Below are 5,325 nucleotides of genomic sequence, written 5' to 3' on the forward strand. Positions count from 1 at the left end.
ATTTTTCCCCAAAGTGAAGGCAAAATTGCCTATGGGAGGGAAAATATTTTCCGTGGGAAGTTATTTTCCGCCCCCGAACACTGGAAAATTCAGAAAATATTTTTCCGGAAAATATTTTCCGCCAAACGAACGGAGCCTACACAACACAATTGCCTAGTGAGCACTTAGGCTGCATTTCACAACCCGTATACGCGGACGGATACGATAATAGTTATCTTGTTCTAATTAGAAGGGGCATTAGTTGCTAACTGCATGATGCTTACATTTCTCCAAAGGTGATCTCGATGCTTTTGCTTTTCATGGATGTTTGCATGGCTCGGGCGAAAAACGCGCATTCTTAGTTGCAATAGTTACTCTTTATGATAATGTTTGTGCTTGTAATACTTTTCTTTCTTTTTGTCTTTCCAACCACTGGACCATATTAAGGCCAACTAGGGAAAGGAGAATACTGTAAAACTTAAGTAACACATGCGTCCAATTACCACATATTTGTTGGAAGAAGGTAGACTCATCTTACGCGTCGTGCTTGACTAATCGGTTCGAACCAATGAAGTTATTGGACATGGAGTTCTCAGTGAGTGTCAAAGTTAGTACTATTCTGACTCCTCTTCATATCCATCGGTTGCAGTACCAATTATTTACTACAGTATGCAGCACTATTTGTCACTGGGTGGTTCACTTATATTCATCCCCTCGATCATGGTCCCAACCATGGGAGGATCCGACGTAAGCTTAGTTTTGGAGAGAGAAATTTGATGTTTTCTCAACGTTGCTTTGATATTTTGTTGACACATCTTTAACATTTTTTACTACAGAAGGATAGTGTGACTGTAATTTCCACAATGCTATTGGTGTCTGACATTACTACGTTGCTGAACTCTTACTTTGGTACCTGTCTTCCATCAGTTCGAGGGAGCTCATTCGTATTTTTGGCGCTACCTTTAGTAATAATGAATTCACTGGAATATCGCAATCTCACTGAACATGTAATTCTCTTATATTGATGAATTCATACTGTCTTACAAATTCAGTCCCTACCATTTCTTCCACATGTTTAGAAATAAAGGATCACAATGAGCATGCAAGGAATCAGGTTGATGGAATAAGCAGGAAGCACGACAATGTGTCACCTTGTCTTAGTCTCTTTTGTTTTTTTGATATCGTCTTTTATATCTAGCGGTACTTTTTTAAGTTTAAAAAAAAAAAGGAGATCTACGGTCTATTCTTGACTGAAATGAAGTTGAACGCGCAACCCCGGCGGTCTTTTTCTTGTTTTCTGTAGAAATTCTTGCAATTGTGCTAACCTGTACTGTCCAATTAAGTGCAGAGGTCTAGGCATATAATGAGGTAATTGCAAGGTGCTATAATCGTTGGTTCAATTTTCCAAAGCTTTCTAGGGCTTACGGGTTTAATGTCCCTCTTAATCAGGTAATTTGGATTTTATAGATGAGCGTTGCTGCATATATTTAGTTACCCTGGTAGAGCTAATTCTGTATCTACAACTGATGCACTGCGGTGTACTGATTTAAAAGACAGTTCTTAATGTAATTTTTTTTAGGAAACTCTCTTATGATCTAAAACCTAATACAGCGTCTACAATTCTCTTTTAATTTCATTTAGAATTTTATGGATCAGAGCTAAATTTGTGAGCTTCCGGGTAATATGATTCTGCTTTTGCAGGCTGATAAATCCTGTGGTGGTTGCGCCAACTGTTGCTGCAGTTGGTTTAGCATTTTTCAGTTATGGTTTTCCTCAAGCTGGTAGCTGTGTCAGATCAGCGTTCGGCTGATACTATTGGTTCTTATTTTCTCCTTGGTAAGAGGCTTCTCTTGCTTGCGCTCTTAAATCTCTATCAATGAGTCGAAAAAAAATTATTGTCTCTTTTGAAGTCATTTTCTGTTTTCATTCTATTCGGGCAAACATAGAAATTTATCTCGTGTAGTAACATCGCTTTTGTTTTTCCAGTATCTTCGAGGGATCTCCATCTTTGGGCATAGATTGTTCCGAATATATGCGGTACGTACAGTCTTGAATAGTTGTTTAAGATTCATCTTCCAAACCGTTGTTCCAGGCTTTGATCTTTTTCCCTTGTGAACTTTGAATTTTGAAGACATCGAATTATATGTTCAAGTGTTGCAGATTCCAACCGTTTTGTTTTGAAGTGCTTAGAATTGTACAGCCCATGCTTCCCCTGAAAAGGACCCTTAATTTGGTTTACCAACCACATGAAAGTCTGATTAATAGCTTGCTCAAGCGTTTCTTGTAATCGCCAAGGCAATTTTAAAGTTTATTAAGCACAATACAGGATTGAGCTTAGTTATATGACATCTCTAATTAACTGCATGTTCCATTCAGCATGATGATTATATGGGCATATGCATTCTTTTTGACAGCCAGTGGGGCATATGATTACAAAGGCTGCAGTCCCGGCATACCCAGTTCGAACATTTGAATACAATGATATTGTCAAAAAGGAGCATCAAGTGTCATGGGAGAAGGAGCAAATGGTCATGCTGTTGGCGAAAGCTTCTAGAACCTCGGTTGAAGAAGACCTTGGGGTCTATCAACGGCTATCCTTTTCTGACAATGCTTTGAAAAGGTTGAGGAAGAGAGAACTTCTGAGTTGGGCCCTTCTCATGCTGATTTGGAATCATTTGAAAGAATTAAAAGCCTGTTATATTTGCGGGTTCAGGAGTTAATGCTACATGAGAAAGTACTTGAAGAAGAGATGCTGGAAAAATCTCAGAAGGTTTATAATCTTTCATATCAGTTGCAATTGTTGTCTAAAGAACTTGAAACACTCAAAGAGGAAAAGGATCATTTGAAAAAGGATCTCGAACGATCAGAAGAGAAATCTGCTCTTTTGAGAGAAAAGTTATCTATGGCAGCCAAGAAAGGAAAGGGACTGGTTCAAGATAGAGAAAACTCGAAACATCTTCTGGATGAGAAGAACTCCGAATTGAAAAACTGAAGCTTGAGATACAGCAGCAGGAATCTGCAGTTACTGAGTCCAGGGATCGGATAAACAGAATGTCTACTCACATTGAGCACATACCAAAGTTGGAGGCAGATCTTGTTGCCCTAAAAGATCAACGGGATCAAATTGAGCAGTTCTTATTGGAGAGTAATAACATGTTGCAGAGGGTGATTGAGTCCATTGATGGTATCGATATTCCTGCAGGCACTGTCTTTGAAGAGCCTGTGGAAAAGTTAAAGTGGCTGGCGGAGTACCTCAATGACTGTCAAAAGGCTAAGGAACTTGCTGAAGAAGAGTTGGCCAAAGTTCGAGAAGAATCTAGTGATTTATTTGGCAGGTTAGCTGAAGCCCATACTGATATGAAATTGTTGCAAGAGGAAAGGCAGGGGTTTGAAAAGTCGAAAGAAGAAGCCATTGACTTAGAAAGCGAGTTAGTTGAAGCCAAAGCATCTATCAAAGCTCTGGAAGATTTGTTGTCAGCAGCACAGGATGATGTCCTCAGGCTTGTGGAAGAAAAGAGGGAAATAGAAACCAGTAAGGAAAATGTTGAAAAAGAGCTGCTGAAAGCCATTGAAGAAGCTTCTTCCCAAGCTAGTAACTTCACTGAGGCTTGTCTCAAGAAGTCCCTTGAAGAGGCACTGTCGCAGGCAGAGAATGATGTTAATGCACTCACCAATGAGAAGGAAGCAGCTCAAGTGTTTAGAGCCGTGGCAGAAAGGGAGCTAGAGAAACTGAAGGAGGAGATCTCCATTCAGACTGGCAAATTGGCAGATGCACAACAAAGTATAAAGTCACTAGAAGATGCATCATTGGAGCTGGAGAAGAAGGTTGGTTTATTAACTGAGCAGAACCATAATTTAGAAGGTGGGAGAAGCCATATGGAGACTGAGCTGAAGAAGCTGCAAGATGAATCTGCAACCAAGGAAATCAAGCTGGCGGATGTTACTCTAACCATTAAATCATTGGAAGATGCAGTGTCAAAGGCTGAGAATAATGTGCTGGAGCTTGAGAATCAAAACAAGAGATATAACCAGGAAGTATCAGCACTCAATTCAAAGTTGAATGCATGTCTAGAAGAAATGGCTGGCAAAAACGGCAGTTTGGAGAGCAGGTCTCTAGAACTTGTCAGTTACCTTGATGAGTTGCATGCCCTTGTGAAAAACGAAACGTTGTTTCCCCTCATCAAGGATTGCTTCGAGAAAAAAATGGGAGTGCCTGAAGAGCATGAATGACATCCTTGAGAGAGTAAAGGATCAACATATTTCCTTACATTCAGAAGCAGCGGAAAAGCAAACTGTCCATGAGGTATTGTAGAATATATGCTTCTTGAGTGCTGATTACCGTTTATGCAAAGGTTTCTTATGTAGCTTTTCTCTTTCTATGTCTCAGGAAGATCCCATCACCAAAAAACAGTTCCCTGTTGAACTTAGCAATAGCCTGGGTGTTGAGATGGAAGCTGGTCTGATGAATGAAGCGGGTGAAGACATCTCTTCATGGTTTAGAAGGACCATCGAAGGTTTTCAGTTAAAAAAACAAAATTCTTGTTGACAAATCTGAAGGCTTTTCCACATTTATAGATGAAATTCTGGCAGCTCTTTTGAAAAGTTAGAGGAAAGATGTGATGATGTAACAGCTATGTCTCAGGACATGAGATCTTTGAAGCAAGATATGAAACATATGGAAACGTACAAGCTAGAGCATAGAAATACAGTGGCCATGTTGGAAGATGACATTGCGACTTTATTATCTGCCTGTACTGATGCCACCACAAAATTGCTGCTTGAAGTTGAACGCTATCCTCTTGGGCAGTTGTCTAGTGCCGAGCTGGAAACCTCAGGTAGATCTTATGCAGAAGAAAGAGAAAGTAGTATAATTAATGCAGAATGGTGTCAAAAGAAGGTTGATGGCAGCAAACATGCCAAGCCTATTGGAGATTTGTTATTTTCCATTCAAAATGTTTATGCTTTGATTAAGCAGTTCCAGAGCTCAAGTGAGGTGACTTAAAGAAGCGAAAGCAGTTTCTCTAATAAGAACTGCTCAATTTGATCCATATTGACACGAGATCTTAAGGGCGCGAATAGTAACCATTCTGCTCCAGAAATCAAATTCTTGCCAGAAATTGATTTTTGGAGGAGAAATCTGTTTGATAAAACATGACTAATTCTGCTCCAGAAATTGATTTTTTTTACACCTAAAAAAATTTAAATTTCACTTAAAGTGGGTGGCCACAGGTATTCTAAGCCATTCTATGAAGTTTTAAAATTTTTTATTTTTTGATTTTTTTGGGCACCTCAAAAAATTTAAATTTCACTCAAAGTGGATGGCCAAAGGTATTTTAAGCCATTTTG

The 5,325-nt window shown here is 39.3% G+C and overlaps 1 long non-coding RNA gene and 1 pseudogene across 1 annotated transcript; both read left to right on the forward strand.

Moving 5' to 3' along the window:
* Positions 1-821: 821 nt before the first annotated feature.
* LOC115687668 (uncharacterized) lies at positions 822-1,814 on the forward strand. The gene is made up of 3 exons (XR_004006482.2): positions 822-986; positions 1,328-1,428; positions 1,681-1,814. It is a non-coding gene; the product is annotated as an uncharacterized LOC115687668 (long non-coding RNA).
* A 591-nt stretch (positions 1,815-2,405) lies between these two features.
* Positions 2,406-4,981, forward strand: LOC115687644 (trans-Golgi network-localized SYP41-interacting protein 1-like; annotated as a pseudogene).
* The last annotated feature ends 344 nt before the right edge of the window (positions 4,982-5,325 follow it).

Source organism: Syzygium oleosum, unplaced genomic scaffold (genome assembly GCF_021117445.2).
Source record: "Syzygium oleosum isolate NSW1041296 unplaced genomic scaffold, Sole_v2.1 Sole_v2.08, whole genome shotgun sequence".
NCBI lineage: Eukaryota > Viridiplantae > Streptophyta > Magnoliopsida > Myrtales > Myrtaceae > Syzygium > Syzygium oleosum.